Source organism: Phyllostomus discolor, chromosome 2, assembly GCF_004126475.2.
Source record: "Phyllostomus discolor isolate MPI-MPIP mPhyDis1 chromosome 2, mPhyDis1.pri.v3, whole genome shotgun sequence".
NCBI classification, from domain to species: Eukaryota; Metazoa; Chordata; class Mammalia; order Chiroptera; family Phyllostomidae; genus Phyllostomus; species Phyllostomus discolor.
Window position 1 is genome coordinate 109,297,049 of NC_040904.2, and position 19,172 is coordinate 109,316,220.

Sequence of the window (19,172 nt, forward strand, 5' to 3'; positions counted from 1 at the left end):
CCTTCATGTGACTTTAAAATTTCCCATCATAAGCCTTACACACAGAATAAATACTTGATTGAGTTTCCCACATGTTATCAAATATAAGACCCAGTCTTAGAAAACTGCAAGAATCTCTAATGTGCTTCTCTGTGGTGTCTTCTCTGAAGGTCTCCCATGAGTCAGGGTAGACTTCAGTCAGAATACCAGGGTTCTCACACTGGAGTTTTGGGTTTTTTTTTAACACTTGTGATCTCAGTTTTTGAGCTGTTGAAAATAAATTAGGTGTCTGGAAAAACATTTTAAGAACAGAGTCAGATCTGGTATAAGACAGGTGGGGCTGGCATCAGCTGGAAGGCAGAAAGATGTGAGTGGGGCTGTGGTCATTTGGGATTCTGGAAAAATTGGGTTAGGATGGCTTCAGTTTAAGTATATTCTTGTGTATTGTTTAAGAGAGTGTTTAGGTCTCTTTTTAACATGTACCTGTTCTGTTTTCTCAAGACCACTTGTAAAAGAGACTGTCATTACTCCAGTGTATATTTTTGCCTCCTTTGTCATACATTACTTATCCACAAAAGTGAGGATCTATTTCTAGGCTTTTATTTATTTCCATTTGTCTTTGTGGGGTTTTTTTTAGGAGAAAATACCATGCTGTTTTGAAAATTATATTTTTGTTGTGTGGTTTGAGATCTGGTATTATAATATCTCCAACTGAGACCCTCTTTCTCAAGAATATTTTGGCTATGGGGGGTCTTTTGTGGTTCCATATAAACTTTAGAATTATTTGTTCCAGTTCTCAGAATAATAAAATTGGCATTTTGATAGAAATTGAATTATATCTCAAAATTGCTTTGGAAAATGTGGCTATTAATAAACAATTTATCCTTTCCAAATTATGAGCATATATTATCCTTCTATTTTTACGTGTGTGTCCTCCTCAACTTTTTCTTGCAGAGCCATACTTTTGATACCACAGGTCTTTCGCATCTCTAACTGTGTTAATTCCTAGATATTTAAATCTTCCCATTCAATGTAAATAGGATGATTTTATTTATTCTTTCTTCGGATTTTTTGTTATTAGTGTATATAAATGGGACACATTTCTGTGTATTAAGTTTGCATTTTGATACCACACTGAGTTTGTTTTATTAATTCTATTCATTTTTTGTTTTGTTGGATTCCTCTATGTAGTCTGATGTCATCTGCAAACAGTGTCAGTTTTACTTTGATTTGAATGCTTACTTTGATTAGAAAGAAAAGTGCCCACTCTCTTGACTATCATTCAGCAGAGTACTAGAAATTTCTATTCCACAGTGGAAGAAAATTCCTCATCTTAAAGGGAAAGTTTTCTTTCTTCTGCAATTGAATATGATGATAACTGTGGGCTTGTCATATAGAGTCTTTAACAAGTGAAGGGATTTTGATTTTATTAATTTTTGTTGAGAGTTTTTTTAAGATCATAAGTTGATATTGAATTTGGCAAATGATTTTCCTGCATCTTTTCAATGTTCGCATGACTGGAATTCTTGATTTTGCGATTAATAAATCACAATGTTTTAAAAGATGTTGAAACAGATGCATATTTTTGATATAACTCCTACTTAATTGTAATGTATAATTCTTTTACCATACTCTTAAATTCAGTTTGCGATTATTCTGTTAAGAATTGTGGCATCTGCACTTGTTAGAAATATTGGCAGTAAGTCTATTCCTTTGTTGTGTCTGTTTGGTTTTTATAAATCAGGTTAATGCTAGACTCATAACATGAGTTTGGAAGGGTTATTCTGTAATTTTTTAAATAGTATGAAAATAATGCATACTAATATTATTGAAATATTTGGTAGACTTCACTTATAAATCCATCTGATCCTGGGATTTTGGTTTTTGGGGAGTTTTGTTACTGCCTCAACTTCATTGCTAAGAATTGGTCTATATGGATTCTCTGTTTCTTTCTATTTGTTCCTTGGGGGATTCTATGTTTTGAAAATTCATTTTAACTAGATTGTCAAATTTGTTGGTATATATTTGTTTATAGAATTTTTAATACATTTTTTTTATCTGTGGTATCAGTTGACATTTTCCTTTTTATTTTCATTTATTTATTTATTTTTAAAAGATTTTATTTATTTATTTATTTATTTAGAGAGGGATGGGTGGGAGATAGAGAGAGAGAGAAACATCAATGTGCAGTTGCTGGGGGTTATGGCCTGCAACCCAGGAATGTACCCTGGCTGGGAATTGAACCTGGGACACTTTGATTCCCAGCCCACACTCAATCCACTGAGCTACGCCAGCCAGGGCTTACATTTTCCTTTTTATTTTTAATTTGTTATTTTTGTTCTTTCTTTTTTCCTGTTTGATGAGTCTTACTATATATTTTTCAATGAATTAACTTTTATTTTTATTGGTCTTTTCTTTTGTATTTTTATTTCATTTATTTGTGACCTGATTTTTGCTATATTTTTCTATTTATCTATTTTTTTGACTTGTTTTTGTCTCTGTCTCTGTTTTCTTGATGGGTAAATTTAAATAAATTTCTGGAAATTTTTCCTGCTCTTTTGGTAGCCTTGCATAGCTATAGTGTTTTCTATTCTAACTGCTTGTACTTCATACCAGATTTTGTTAGGTTGTTTTTCAATTTTTATGTGTCTCAAGATTGATTTGGTTTTCTGTTTGTTTTCTTCTTTCAGCTATTGGTTATGTAGAAGCATGTTGTTTAATCTTCATACACTTATGTTTTTTCTCTTTTACTTTTATGCTTAATTTTAATTATATTTAACATTGTGGTCAGATATACTGTAGATATACTGTAAGTTTCTTGACTTTATTGAGGCTTGTTTTGTGGCCTAGTACATGATCTATCTTGGAAAATGTTCCATTCAAACTAGGAGTAAATGTGTAAACTGCAGTTTTTGCATTAAATGATTCATATTTGACTATCAAGTAAAGTTGATTTAATGTGGCAGTGAAGGCCATTATATTTTCATTAATATTTTCACTATGGTCTTAAAAATAAAATGACACTTTTTAGATATCTCGTATCATGTTTAACTTTCAAAAAAACCATTAAAGACTGGATTTTGGGTGGTAACACACAATAGAATATACACAATTCTTGTAAAATTTTGCACTTCAAATTGATGGAATTTTATTAATCAGTGTGACACCAATAAATTGAATACTTAAAAATATTGAGGGAAGTACTTTTTCAATCAGCCTATTACAATGGAGAAAACAATATTTGAGTTTACATAACTTAACAGTGGCTGGTGACAATTTGATCCTGTAAGTTTTTATTTAATTGTCAATAAAGCCCACAGAGAATGAAGAGAAGGCTGGAAATAAGAAAGTTGGTGGTTTTCATCAGGGAACTCTCACCAGGTTTGTACAACTGACTCTGTGGGCTGACCTGAGATTCTGGCCCTATGTCCTCTGTGTGGCACAGGTTAATGACATTGAAGGGGAGGTGCAAGGGCACCAGTGCCAGGCCAGCAGCAGCAGTGGAAGTGATAAAAAGGGTCCACATCTTCAGGCAGGATTGAACCCAATGCAGGGTGATGCAGGGCCCTCCTAACACACAACCCCATGCTCACCTTCCCATCCCACACTCTGGGGTGGGGGAGTGCCGTTTAAAGACAAAATTGTTTTGTCATTAATGCAGCCACTGGGAAACATCCATCAGTGATAGACAGTAACAGAAACAGTAACTGGTAATTGCAATGATGATATTACACATGCTCGAGATTATGTGTGTGTGTGTATTACATATAATATGTAAATTAAATCATATATAATATAAATGGAGAGAGAGAAAAATTTATAACCTTAACTCTGTTTGCACGGGGAGAACTGTACTTGGAAACATAAATTTAAAATGTTAACATTTACTTCCTGTTGCCCCACCCCATTCTTCCCACCACATCCTGACCACCAGGCCACCACTGCCTTCCTTCCCCCTCCTCCCTTCTACCTCAGGAAAGTATTCCCTGCAAAGGCAAAGCGCTGTCAGACAAGCCAGTTAGCCAGTATTGGACTAACTGGCCAGGTGGTCAACCTGTGTACTATGGCTGCACTTCCACTTTTGAGCCGGTAAATGAGTTCACCTCACCCCACGCAACCATTGCCCAGGCCGCCAGATGTTCCTCTCAGGACGATGACAGCCTCGGGCAGGAGGGGCTCTACAGGCCCCACGCAGGCCATAGGGCTGCAGGTCGACCAGGGGTGGACAAGGTAGAGGAGGAGGTGGTGGCACAGAAGACTGAGAAGGTGCCTGACTCTGGCCCACTTGTGGAACAGCTCACTGGGGTCCCCAGCTCCCTATAGGGACTTCATAATAAAGGTGGAGAATAATCGAGTCCAGGAGCCGGGACCCAGGCGCCTGCGTCACACCCCGCCTTGCCCTCCGGGGCCTCCACACGCCACCAGTGCACACCCCACCTCCGGAACTGGACTTGGAAAATGGGGAGCTATTGTCCTCTGGTGACCGTGGCCCAGGCGGTCATGCATTTGGGCAGATTAGACTCTGGCCACGGATCATGACTGATAAAAGTTCCGCAGAGGTGCCTCGGATGAACAAATCCAAGGAGCTACCACAGTTGGGTATGTGGTGCTCTATCCATCCACCCCATTCGGCCTGGGTCGGTGGCACATCCGAAGCAAAACTGGGGAGAAAAAAGTAGAGGAAACCATGGAGGCCGGTCATCTCCACCACAGGCAGGATGGCCTACAGGCTAGAGCCTCCAATTTCCCCATCGCCCTGAGCTGCCCCGGTGGGTCAGTCCGCGCAGGGGGATGAGCACCAGCAAGCTCTGGCAGACCGTGCAGGCAGCTCCACCGCGAGGCCACAGCTGCACCGAGCCGCAGTTCCGACCCACCGAGAACAGGCCAAAGGCTGAGCACTGGTGCCAAGTCGCCTCCCTCGCCTCTCCGGAAGGGAGAAAGGACACAAAGTGGCGCCCAATGACTGGCACGAAGGTCAGCTGAACGGGATCCGGATCTGGGCCGCACGGGCAGTGCCCTGCCACTCTCCTGAAGGACGATCTCGTCCTGGCACACTGTGGATGGCGTCTCTTGGCCGGCAGCACATAGATTGTGGAAGGGAAACCTGTAAATCCTTGTTTTGGTTGGGGGGCCTGAGCAGGAAGCATCCAGGCAATGCAGACTTAAAAGAATTCCCAAACTTCCCAGTGAGGTTGGAGCCTTACAGAGCTCCAGGAGGACCTGCAAGAAGTGTGGCTGCTGAGCAGTGTCAAACCTAAACACTCATGAAACAAAAAAGCATGCATCTTCTTAACTTCTCTCTCTCTTTTTTAAATTAAATTTATTGGGTTGGCCAAAACATTCACTTAGTTTATAGGTAAAAATAAAGAATCACTTTTTATTTTCACCAATAACTTTTTAAACAATGTATTCACCATCTTGTTCCACTACCTTCTGCCATCTTTCGGGCAACTTCATAATTCCATCTGCCCAAAAGTATTTATCTTTCTGAGCAAAGCACTCTTCCAGGTGCCCTTTGCAGTCTTCAAGGTTTTCATACAACATAAAGTAAAATAAAATAAAAAAGAATCCTTATGAAATTCTTAAAAGCAAAAACAAAGAACCCATACAGGATTTTAAGTGTACAACTCAAAGATAGATAATGTGCATGCTGCATGTAGTGCTACCATGTAGGGTGTGAGGTCTCTTGTCCTCCCCATTTATTACCCGCTTTTTTTCTTTTGTTGTCTCTTTAGTTCCCAACTACCCCCATCCTGAATCTCTCATTTCCAAAACAGAAAGGTGGTCTTTCCAACATTTACACACAAAACCCATAAGCCATACAAATAATGAATGATAAACTTTACCACATAAAAGTTTAAGAGAAATCTGTCTCTGCATATACCACAAAAAAGCCCAAAGACAATAGGAGGGTGGATGTGGGGAAAACTGGTGCAATGTCATTTGGTTGTGGATTTCAGCATTACTTACCTTAAGAACAGCAACATAAGGAAGGTGAGGGGAGTATGTGTGTTTGAAATGTGACAAATGTAAATGATGAACTGTCTTATGAAACTTAAAAGTCAATCAGTTTTGCCTTGGCCAGGCAGTAGTTTGTCAGAGCGTTGTCCCCCGGTGCCAAGGTTATGGGTTTGACCTCAAGTCCAGGTGTAAGGCATATATAAGAATCAACCAATAAATACCTAAATAAGTGGAAAAACAACTTAATCTTACCCTCTACTTTCTATCTTTCTTAATTTATCTCTTCAAAATCAGTAAATATATAAAAATAAAAATATTTTTTAAAAGCAAGTGACTTGCTTAAAACTACACAGCAATAAAAATGAAGCATATGGCCTATGGCATAGTCTTCCTAAACCAAGGTTGACCAACTCCCATCTTCATCCTGCTACACCACACTTCCTCTCATGGACTATGACAGAGTGGACAGAGTGTATGAAGGCATTGTCACAGTTGCTTTGGGGAAAAAGCAGTGAGGAGCTACTAGGGCCACATTATTCTGGGATTCTTGTAAAATTCTTCCCCAACACTGTGCTCTGATCCTCACCTCACATGTTCTGTTCCTGGGATCACTTCCTGCACAACATACAGTCATGGACTGTGTTATAGGCCAGATGGCAGGTGTGTGCCCATGCTCTCATCCTGTCTGGCCAGAGAAACCAGATAAGGAGTGGGAAGAGGCAGATACACTGGAGATTGCCAGAGGGTTTGATGAGAGATGATAAAAGTGTCTGGGGAAAAGGGGAGGCCAGCCAGCTCTGCCCTGGCTCATACTTCATCCCCTATTCCCCAGTGGCTGAGTGTCAATGAGTTACCTGTGCAGATTGGCCCGTGATCATATTAAAGTGGTGGGAAGATGGATAAAATGAAATTTGCTCATAAAACTTATAAACTTTTCATATCCAAAATTTATAGGGAAATTATAAAATTCAACACCGAAAAATAAGTTATCCATTTAAAAAATGGAGAAAAGACCTGAGTGGACATTCCTTTAAAGAGGACATAGAAATGGTTAATAGGCATAAAAAAATGCTCAATGTCACTAACTGTCAGAGCAATGTAAAGGAAAACCTATTATAACAGTCACTTTCCAGGTGTTTTGAAGCATTCCTTAGGCAACAGAACTTGCACAGTTATTCACGTAGTAATTCACCGGTAAAATGCTTTATAAATATCTATCAGGTCAAATGTTTTAATGTGGTAGTTAAGGACATTATTTTTATTAATTTATTAAAATGTAGTATTATAAATTAAAATTGTTCTTGAAACATTTCATTCCACATTTAAATATCCAAAAGACCTGCTTAGATAAGTCTTTTTGAAATGTTGGTATTTAAGATCAAAAAACAAAATGATAAGTTTCCTGTTTTAAAATGACATCAATTATCTCTGGCAGTTGTAAAATTTAAACTCCTAACGATGTACCTTTTTTAGCTCTTCATATCGTATATAATTATAACAAAAAATGAAAAGAGAGTGGAGATAAACCTGGAAAAAGAAATAAGCTTCTCTCCAGGGTTTCTCACCAGGTTTCCTATAAGTGACTCTTGTGGAACTTGACATTCCAGGTGTGGCCACATGTCCCCTTTGTGGCACAAAACAATGAGGGTGAAGGTAAAAGCAACAGGCAACAGAGTGGGGCCAGCACTTGGCGTGAGAAAAAGGAGAAGAAGCACAACTTAAGACACAAGTGGAACAAATCCAGGATTCTTCTGGGAATTCCTCACCCACAAACCAAGGCTCTGGAACCCAAACTAGTTTCTCTAGAAACACAAGTTTTTTCTTCTGGATACAGAAAGTTACTCCAGTTTCTATGTGGTCCAGTGATTCCCCCTTCTAGTAAGCATTGAAAAATGCTATCAGATGCAGCAAAGGCTATGAAAATGCCATGAGTGACATATAAAAATCTGACCGCAAGTAATGTCTTCTCTGACTGTCATGCTCTCTTCGTAAAGCTGAAGTTAACAGGTTTTCTCTGCATCGTACATTGCCAATTATTGCAGAATGTGCCTGCATGTAGCATGTGTATCATACACATTGTAGAATGAATAAAGCTCATTCAAAATTATCCCAAATGTGATTGAGCTTTGGGGTTTTTTGCTGCCTACAAATTGTCTGATCTGGCCAACCAAAAAACACACATCAGGACCACATAAATGGCATAACAAACTCTTTGAAAGTTATTTTTCATGTGCTTTTTTACATTCAGAATGGCCACAGGGCATTAAGGAAAAATGCAGAGTGTTTTCTATGGGGAGTGGAAATTCACAAAATTGAACAACCATAGCTAGCCACTACAGCATACATTCGGCAGGATGAAAAACCAAGAAAAAACCTGCAATAGCTGAGTCACTTAATCCATCTAAAAGTATACAAGGTTTATTTTCTACCACCCACCTTTCAGAGATAAAAGCGGATTCTCATATACATGAAGGAATATTACCATGACGTGAAGTGGATGTTGGCAGAGTTATCTTGAGCTGAGGGGATGGCTAGTGCCCACCTCCTGAAAAGCTGGTCCAGAATGCATTGGGTGGTATTGAATGCCATAGCAGTGAACACGTAGGTAAATGATGTAAACAAGGTAAACCACAGGTGGCAAACACAAGGCCCCCGGGCCAATTCTGGCCCTCCACCTTGTTTTAGCCAGCCCTATACCTTGTTTCTACCCAGTGGCATCACCGAGCTCATTGACCTTTATTAAGGAGTAGGTGCATGTATACAGTCCTAAAATTACATTTGGCCCTTTGAAGACAACCACAAGACTGATGTGGCCCCAGGTGAAAAAAGAGTTTGGCACTCCTGATGTAAATGATGGTTCTATATTGGATGGCTGGTACCATAGACACTATGGAACGCTTCTCACTGTTGTGACTTTCAAAGGACACTTAAGGTGAAAGCCTCATCCAGGAAAGCTCCAATGTCCCTCCAGACTTTCTCCAAACTTTACTCATTATCATACTTAAAAAGGTTTATACACAAAAGAGCAAGACATGATTAAGATATCTATGGTTCCCATGCAACTTCTCACCTCAATGACCAAAACTTTCTAGGTCAGCAACTGGGGCCTCATTTGTTCTCATAGTATCCCATAAGGGAGGCCAGTTGCCACAGTGATGCAACCCTACAATGCCATTGGAGCTGCACATGATTCAACTCAAATCAGTTCTTATGATATATTCATCTTTGGCTAAGTAGATTCATTCAGATGGAGATGCTGTTAGAAAGACATGCATGTGAGATATTTTCATATTTTATAGCTAGAGCCTGATTCTAAACAGAATATGCTGTAGGTGTCACATTGTCATGAGCTCTATGGTGTTGGTTACTTTCTTCAATCCAGCCTGACATGAATTTCTCATTCTTTTAAATTTAAGCCACTCTTGTGTACAGGTCATCCAATGCTATCACAGTGGTCATTGATGAGCACCTGTTTCAATGACACTTTGAGTCACCTGTCAGGTGTTTACCAGCAAAATTTATTTTTCCCTTCCTCAGTCACCCTACACACTCTTTCATTGGAATAGGCTATCTCTCTTCCTGGAATCTTGAAGTATTTGGCACTTTTATAAATCTGGAATCTCCTTAATGAATATACCAAAACTCAGTTTAAAGTAAAACAAATGGTATATTGATTTGAACTCAAGAAGATTGTCATCGTGTGTGTTGTTCCTGTGCACTGCCTCCACATTAGGAAGGAAAGACATTCTCCTGACTTTCCCCTCTATTTCAGAGGTAGATCAAGTCTCAGAGCTTAAACAAAACGTGGCTCATCCAGACTTTAAGGTGTTTGTAGCTCCAGCCTGTAGTTCCTTAAGCAGCCATGTTAAATATCCAGGCCTCTCTTTTCTTATTTCTATTATCTCTCAGCCTTTCTTTTTTTAAATTTCTATAATCAGGTTTTGTCATGGATTCACTGGAAAAATGCTTTTAATACAGACTACTCATAAAGGGAGGTATGTTGCTCTTTAGCTAACACAAATGCCTTGAAGGGAATAATTTTCCATCACCACTAAATTCACATTATACATTTATAGTTTAGATTTTTTCATCTTGTGCACGGGTGTTTTTCCAAACATGTCCCTGAGGGCTGTGTGTTCCTGGGTGAGCTCTAGATGTTTATTCTTCTGGGTGTTCATTGTGATGTGGCTTATAGTCTGTCCCTTCCTGTATCACATTTTGTGAAAATGATATCAGCTAATCCATCAATGAGGCTTGCACACTGAGGGCTCTCCAGAAGGTATAATGCACAGGTGCCTATAGTGTCCATGGTACCAAACTTAATGTGGAGAAACATTGTTTACATGACTACCTACCATTTTACCTTTCTGACATTCAACAGCACCCAGCTATCCTTTATCAGTGTTTCACTAGGTGAGTGCTGGCCAATTCCTTGGCACATGGTGACTCTGACCATTTCTAGATTGTGTCTTGAGGTTCACACCTCATCTCTCTGAGCCTCAGTTTGCTTCTCTGAAAAGTTGGTGTTAGAGAATATATTTTATGTAGATTTGGGTGGATCTATTGGATCAGCCATATCAGGTGTTTATCTGGTTACAGGGTCTTGCATGCTCTACTGCTGAACATGCTGTGCTTACTCAGCTTTATGAATTTTCACTCACTCATGAGTAGCCTTCTGCCTCCATCGTCACTTACCTGTGGCCATTCAAAGTTTGGAAAAACACCTACAAAGCAAACTGCCAAGGAGTTTGAGGTGCCATTTATCTGGTCCTGTAACTGGAAAAGACACCGGCCTTTGGGCTGCCTGTCACTACCAAATCCAGTAAGTACAGCGATTGAATCTTTTATGGGCGCTATATTCAGATGGCTGGCAATCCAAGAAAATGGCAGGTTCGTACCCTAACAAACCTTCTTCCCCTCTCTTTCCTGGCCAGATCTTTTATAAGGGGGTGGGGGAGGACAAACAGGGTGCACTGAGGGCTTTGAAATTCAGGGAGGATTAGGTGAGCAAGTGAGCAAAGCTGCAGCATTCCTGTTCTCAGCAGTAAGCTTTTCCCAACAGGGGGGAGATGGTCACACAAAAGGCCTGGATGCCTCCAACTTGTCCCCAGGCAGTAATGTCTAGCCAGTGCCCCAGAAGGTCTGCTTTTCTCAGGAGCCAGGATGGGCCTTATCTGTAGTTTCTGAAACAAAAGCTTAACATACACATTACTTGCTAGACTTGCAGCTTTTTACCTTAAGCTTAAATTTTCCAAGTTTTGAGTTCCCTATCAGTTACACTGCCTTTTACTTTACTCTTGTGAAATACCAAGATGAAAAAAGCACTTACCTCACCTGAGACCAATTAAAATGAAAAATATAACCTAAGAAAATATGGTATGAAGGAAAAGCAGTTATAAGAGAAAATTTTATAGTTAATACAGATCTACCTTAAAAGCAGAAATAATCTTCCCCCAAACAGCATTTAAATTTACTCCAGAAGAAACAAATAAAAAAAGATCCAAACAAGTTAGTAGAAAATATAATAAAAACCGGAGCCTAAATAAACCAAATAAAAATACAATAGAGAACACTAATAAAAGTAAAGGCTGATTCTATAAAAATGCATAAAAATGACAAGCCCTAGAGAACACCAAAATAAGATTAAAATTTTAAAAAATATCAAACAACACTACAGATAAATCATTAAGAAATCCTGTGAACAAATATATACCAACAAATTCGTCAATCTAGAAAACATGAACTATTAAAAACACAGACTTATCTGAGGCTAACACAGGAGGAAACAGAAAACCTGAAAGTAACAGGCTGTTGTATACCAAGTGTAACTGGAAAAAAAGGAAGAAATTGTTTCAACATTTACCCTTTGTGGGCCTACCTCACTCACTGCTTCTGCCTTCCTTCCCACTTCCCCTGACAAAAGCAGAACCTGCCCTTGTGCAGATATTAGAAGAGTGAATTGGTAAGTATAGAAGGGTATGGTCAGCTGGTCAACCTGGGCACTGTGGCCACAATTCTAAATCCAGGCCAGGTCAACTGGTCAACCTGGGTGCCCAGGCAGCTGTCATCCAGGAAGTCAGACACCCCCTTGTGAAAGTCACTGGATTTGGGTAGCAGAGGCCAGAGACCCCAGCGTGGGCTCCTGGGCTGCTGGTCCACTTGGTCGCAGATGGAAAGAGGAGGAGAAGGCGGCAGCAGGCAGGACAGGAACGGTGCCCAGCCTGCCTTGCCTGCAGGATGGTTCACTGCACTTCCCGAAGTCATATCAGGACTTTGGAGAAAACAGTGGAGAAAAATCGAGTTCAACAGCCAGGACCCAGGGGTGTCCCCTGCCCCAGCCCTCCTCACCCTCCATGAACCTCCATGCACAGCCAGTGCCCGAATGCACCTTCTGAGGGACTCAGAAACTCGGCAAGACAATCTCCTTCGGTGTCCGGGACACAGACAGACAGGCGTCAGGGCCCAGTAGTCCGAAGTCGGACACTCGCAGGTGTATGTTAGGAGCGGCGGGGGGGGGGTGCAGTGGGGGGCGCTGTCTCTGCACATCACCACAATGGGGTTTTGAAAAATTCCCCAGAGGCGCAGCGGCCCGCCCACCGGACCCCAAGAGCAAACACGGGCAGTGCATGCCTTCCTATCCCGCTACCCCATAGGCCCCCAGCGAGTCAGCACCTCCTTTGGAGCCGGCAGGAGCCACCACCCTCTCCATTCTCCACAGCTGAACTTCTCAGTCACTTCACCAAAGGAGGAGGGGCAGTGCCTTCGAGTGCTAGTCACCCTGACCAGGGGCAGCTGGATACGGGGTGGGGGGCAGCCTGTTGCTCAAGAGTCCTGCAGGTCCAGTCTCCAGGGAAAAGGCTGAGCACCAACACCCAGGCATTGCCTGCACCATCCCGCCGGCACAGGAGGCCGGCTGGAAGTCTACTGCCTGCACCAAGGCCACATGGCCTCCCCGCCGGTTCCAGGAGAAACAACAGATGAGCGGCCACCAGGCAACGCCAGACAACTGGCTCCAAGGTCCTCGGGAGGCAATCGGATGCAGGACGGGAAAGGGACCACAGCACCTGCCCAGAGGACCAACCTCTTCCCCACACACCTGGGATCCCATGTCAGCCCGCGGCAGGCGGCGTGGTGTCCACCTCTGAGCTCCTGGCAAGCACGTTGCGACCCTGGCAACGGAAGGGGGACTTGGAGAATCTTAAAGCTCTTGGGTGGCAGTAACCAAAACAGGGGACTCATTAGGCACAAGGCCTTGAAAGACCTCCTTGAAGTCTGAAGCATGCAGGACCAAGCTTCCCAGTGGGACCCCAGCCGTTCCCGGGATCCCAGGAGGACCTAGGAAAATTTTTGTGCCTGAGGACTGTAAAACCTAAATGAGGCGAGTATTCATGGAACTACAAGGGATGAACTTTTTTATCTTTTTTCTTTGACTTTATCCTTTTTTAAATATTGAATTTATTTGGGTCACATTAATAAAACCATAGGGATTTTAAAGTAAAGTAAAATAAATAAAATAAAGAATCCTTGTATTCTTTAACAAAAACAAAACACTCATATAGATTTTTAAGTCTACATCTCAAAGAAACATCATCTGTATAGTGCATGTAATGCTCACTGCAGAAAGTATATGGTCTCTTTTCTGCCTTGTTTATCCTCACTTCATTTCCTCTCTTGTCTTTGGTTTCCTCCACCCCACCCAAAATCTATCATGTCCTGTACAGGAAGGCATAAAAGGAGGTCTTTCCAAGGCATAAAAACAAAATCCAGAAGCCAAGCGGGCACTCTAATCGATTTAAGAGAAGTCTATCTGCATATATCATAGCAAAACCCAAAGATGACAAGTGGATGGATACAGAGAACATTGGTATAATGTCAGTTGGTGTGGATTTCAGCATTACTTACCTTTACAACAGCAATAACAGCATGAGGGGAATAAGGGGATTATGTGTGTGTTTGAATTAAGGTAAATAAATAATGAAATGTTCCATGACACTTAAAACAATTAATTGGTCAAGCCCTGTCTGGGTAGCTCTGTTGGTTATAGCATCATCCCTATACACCAAGGTTGCAGGTTTGATCCACAGTTAGGGCATAAGACACATACAAAAATTGACCAAAGAATGCCTAAATAAGTGGAAAAGCAAATTGATGTTTCTCTTTCACTGTCTGTCTCTCTTTCTTCATTTCTGCCTTCAAAATCAATAAATGTATCAAATATTTTTCTTTTTTAATTATTTTATTGTTGTTCAATTATAGTTGTCTGCATTTACCCCCCACCACTTCTCCCAGCCCGCTATTCCTACCTCCTGCCCCTCATTCCAACCTCCTTGGTTTTGTCCTTGTGTCCTTTATAGTTGTTTGTGAAAACCCTTCCCTGCCCCACCCTATTATCCCCTCCTACCTCCCCTCTGGTTATTGTCAGATTGTTCTTAATTTCAGTGTCTCCGGTTATATTTTGCTTGCATGTTTGTTTTGTTGATTAGGTTCCACTTAAAGGTGAGATCACATGGCATTTGTTCCTCACTGCCTGGCTTATTTCACTTAGCTTAATGCTCTCTGTTTCCATCCATACTGTCCCAAATGGTAGGAGCTCCTTCTTTCTTTCTGCTGCATAATATTCCATCATGTAAATGTACCATAGTTTTTTGATCCATTCATTTACTGATGGGCTCTTAGGTTGCTTCTAGCACTTGGCTTTGTAAATTGTGCTGCTGTGAAGATTGGCGTGTATAGGTTCTTTTGGATTGGTGTGTCAGGGTTCTTAAGATGTAATCCCAGCAGTGGAATTGCCAGGTCAAAAGGCAGTTCCAGTTTAGTTTCCTGAGGAAATTCCATACTGTTTTCCACAGTGGTTGCACCAGTCTGCAATCCCACCAACAGTGCACGAGGGTTCCCTTTTCTCCACATCTTCTCCAACACTTGCTTGTTGATTTGTTTATGTTGGCCATTCTCGCTGGTGTGAGGTGGTATCTCACTGTGGTTTTAACTTGCATTGCCCTGATGGTTAGTGATGCTGAACATCTTTTCATATGTCTCTGGGCCCTCTGTATGTCCTCCTTGGAGAAGTGTCTGTTCAAGTCTTTTGCCCATGTCTTAATTGGGTTGTTTGTCTTCCTGGAGTTGAGTTATGTGAGTTCTTTATATATTTTGGAGATGACACCCTTGTCCAAGGTATCATTGGCAAATATGTTTTCCCATATAATTGGTTCTCTTTTCATTTTAATGCTGTGTTCTTTAGCCATGCAGAAACTTTTTAATTTGATGAGTTCCCATTTGTTTATTCTTTCCTTTATGTCCCTTGCCCTAGGATGTAAAAGACCTGTACTCAGAAAACTACACAGCACTAAAGAAAGAAATTAAGGAAGACTCAACAAATGGAAGCATGTACCATGCTCATGGATTGGAAGAATTAACACCATCAAAATGGCCATACAACCAAAGTACCAATGACATATTTCACAGATATAGAACAAACATTTCAAAAATGTATATGGAACCATAAGTGACCCTGAATAACTGCAACAATTTTGAGAAAGAAGCACAAAGTAGGAAGGATCATGATACCTAATAGCACACTATATTACAAGGCCACTGTAATCAAAACAGCTTGGTATTGGCATAAGAATAGACACATAGATCGATGGAACAAAATAGAGAGCCCAGAAATAAATCAAAATCTCTATGGTCAATTAATATTTGACCAAGGGAGCAGAAGCATAAAATGGAGTAAAAGTAGCCTCTTCAACAAATGATGTTGGGAGATCTGCACAGCTATATGCAAAAAAAAAAAAAAAGAAAATGAAACTCGATCACCAAATCATACAATACACAAAAATAAATTCAAGGTAGATAAAAAACTTAAATATAAGTCATGACACTAGAAAAGTCCTGGAGGAAAACATAGGCAGGAAAATCTCAGACATTCCTCGCAGCAAAATTTTCACCAATATGTCCCCTGGAGCAAGGGACATAAAGGAAAGAATAAACAAATGGAACCTCATCAAATTAAAAAGCTTCTGCATGGTTAAAGAAAAGAGCATTAAAATAATCTTTTTAACTTTTCAAAGCAAGTGATGTGTTTAAAAATACAGCAGTAAAAATGAAGCATATGGCCTGTGGCCTGGTCCCACTAGGTCTGTGGTGACAAACTCCCATCTGCTTCCTTGTACACCACACTGCCTCTCATGGACTATGACAGAGTAGACAGTATATGAGGGCATTGTCATGGTAGACTTGGGGGTAAAGAAGCAAGAAGATATGAAAGCCACGTTTGGGGGGATCCTTGCATAATTCTTTCCTAACACTGTGCTTTGATCCCCAGCATCACATGTTCTGTCACCAGGATCATTTTCCTGCATGGCATGCATGTGTGGACCAAGTTACAGGACAAATGGCAGGAGTGTGCCTATGTTCTCATCCCATCTGGGCACAGAATCCAGCAAAAAAAAGAAAGTGGGGGGAATAGGCAGATGTGTAAGAAACCACTAGACTCTTTGATGATAAATAATCTAGAGTCTCTCAGAAAAATGGGATGCCTCTGGGGGAAGAGGGGAAGCCAGCCAGCTTTCCCCTCCCTCACACTATTCCTTTTTCCCTCAGTGACTGAGTGTCTCCAAGGTGACTAGGTAAAATGGCCTGTGATCACATCACAGTGGTGGGAAAATGAAATGTAATTAAATTCTCCAATACATCTGATAAAGTTTTGATATCCAAAATTCATAGAGAATGTAGAATACCGAAGACCTAAAACAAGCAATCCAATTTAAAACATTGATGAGGAAGGTGATTAAACACTTCTCCAAAGAGAACATACATGGTTAATAAACAAATGAAAAGATGGTCAATGTCATTAATCATCAGAATGCTAATTAAATCCTGTTATATTGCAAGTCACTTTCAAGGTTTTCAGAAGTGTTTATTTTTTTTACATTTTAAGAAGTCTTAGACCTGTTCTTTTTAATTAAGATTTTATTTATTTTCTTTTCACAGAGAGGGGAAGTGAGGGAGAAAGAGAGGGAGAGAAACATGAAATGGTTGCCTGTCACATGCCCCCAACTGGGGACCTGGCCTACAACCCAGGCGTGTACCCTGACTGGGAAATGAACCAGTGATCTTTTGGTTCACAAGCCAATGTTCAATCCACTGAGCCACACCAGCCATAGCTGATGTTTTTTCTTTTTTATCTTTTTTTTTTTTGGCAATGAAACTTACACATTATATCACATAGTAAATTGTTGATAAAATCTTTTTAAAATACTTATGATGTCAAAGTGTTTTAATGTCATAGTTAGGGCCATCATTTATTATTTATTAAAACTTAGTACTATAAATAATAATTACTGTTCTTTAAACATTTCCTCCCATTTTTAACTATCAAAAGGATCTTTTTTTTAGATTTTATTTTTATTTATTTTTAGAGAGGGAGGGGAGGGAGATAGAGAGAGAGAGAGAAACATCAATGTGCGGTTGTTGGGGGTCATGGCCTGCAACCCAGACATGTACCCTAACTGGGAATTGAACCTGTGACACTTTGGTTTGCAGCCCGTGCTCAATCCACTGAGCTATGCCAGCCAGGGCCTTGAAAGGATCTTTTGAGTGCAGTCCACTTTTAATCTCAGGATTTCAGATAAAAATAAACAAAAAGGAAGCTTTCTACATTAAAATGACCACTTATCACTGGCAGTTCCAAAATTTTAAACCTGGAACTATGTACATTTGTAGCTCTTCATATCCTCTACAAGTGTAGCAAAAAACCTCAAAGAGAGTTTGGATAAACCTGGAAAAAGAAATGGGGTTCTTTTCAGAGGTTATCACCAGGTTTTGTACAAGTGACTCTGTGGTAATTGACTTTATAGGGTCTGGCCGCATGTCCTCTTTATGCACAAAAAAATGATGGTGAAGGTCATGGTGATGGGCACCAGAGCAGGGCCAGCACCTGCAGTGAGAACAAATAGAAGAAGACACAAATTAAGACAGACTTGGAACAAACCCAGGAGCCTGCCAGGTCTTCCTTACCCACAAAGTAATGCTCTCAGATTAAAGCTATGTTCTGTAGAAACATGAGGTTTTTCTTCTGGACAGAAAACTCATTCCCTTTCATATGGTCCTGTGATCCTTCCTTCTAGTCAGCATTTGAAAAATGCCACCAGATATAGCAAAGGCTATGAAAAATGCCATAACTGACATATAGAAAAGAGACTTCAAATGTCTTCTATGACTGTCTGCCCCTCTTACTAAAAAAATTTGAAGTAGACAGATTTTCCGCATCCTTCACTGAGTTATGCTAGTTGTCTCATAGTATACTGGCATGTAATAGGTATATCATATATGTAGTTATATACATGAAATGTATTCAAAATCATATAAAAAATCTGAGTGGGCCTTTAGTTTTTTGCTGCCTTCAAAATTCCTCATCTGGCCACCCTACATCACAATCCAGGACTACATAAAACACATCACAAGGTCTTTGAAGGTTGCTTTTCATGTACTTTGTAAAACTCAGAATGGCCGCAGTCCTGTGAGAAAAAAAGGCAGCATGGTTTTTATGTGGACAGAAAATTTATAAAATTGGATAATCATAGCAGGTCCAGCTGTACATTTTGCAGGATCAACAACCAAGAGAAACCTGCATTGGCTGATCTACTTAATCCATCTAAAATTATAGAAGGTTTATATTCTACCACCTACTTTTCAGAGAGTCCCATCCAGATGAGGGAATATTCCCATGACACAATCTGTATGTTGGCAGAGCCACCTTGGGCTGAGGAGGTGGCCTGTTCCCCACTTATGAAAAACTGATCCAGAATGCATTGGGTGGTGCTGAATGCCAGAGAAGTGAACAGGTAGGCCATCATGTAAATGATGGTTCTACATTGGAAGGCTGGTGCCACAGACACTACAGAACACTTTTCACTGTTATGACTTTCATAGGACCCTTAAGGTGCAAGCCTCTTCCAGGAAAACTCCCATGTCCCTCCAGACTTTCTTCAAGCTTTACTCATTATCACACTTACTAGGTTGGTGTATACACACAAAAAAGAGGATAAGACTGGGCTTTCTACAGTTTTCTGTACAACTTGTCCCCTCAAAGACCAAAACTTTCTCAGTCAGGATCTGGGGCTTCAGCGGTTTTGCCACAGTGATGCAATCTTACAATGCCATTGGAGCTCCACATGATTCAACTCAGTTCAATTCTTGTAGTATGTTGCTCTTTGTCTCAATAGATCTACTGA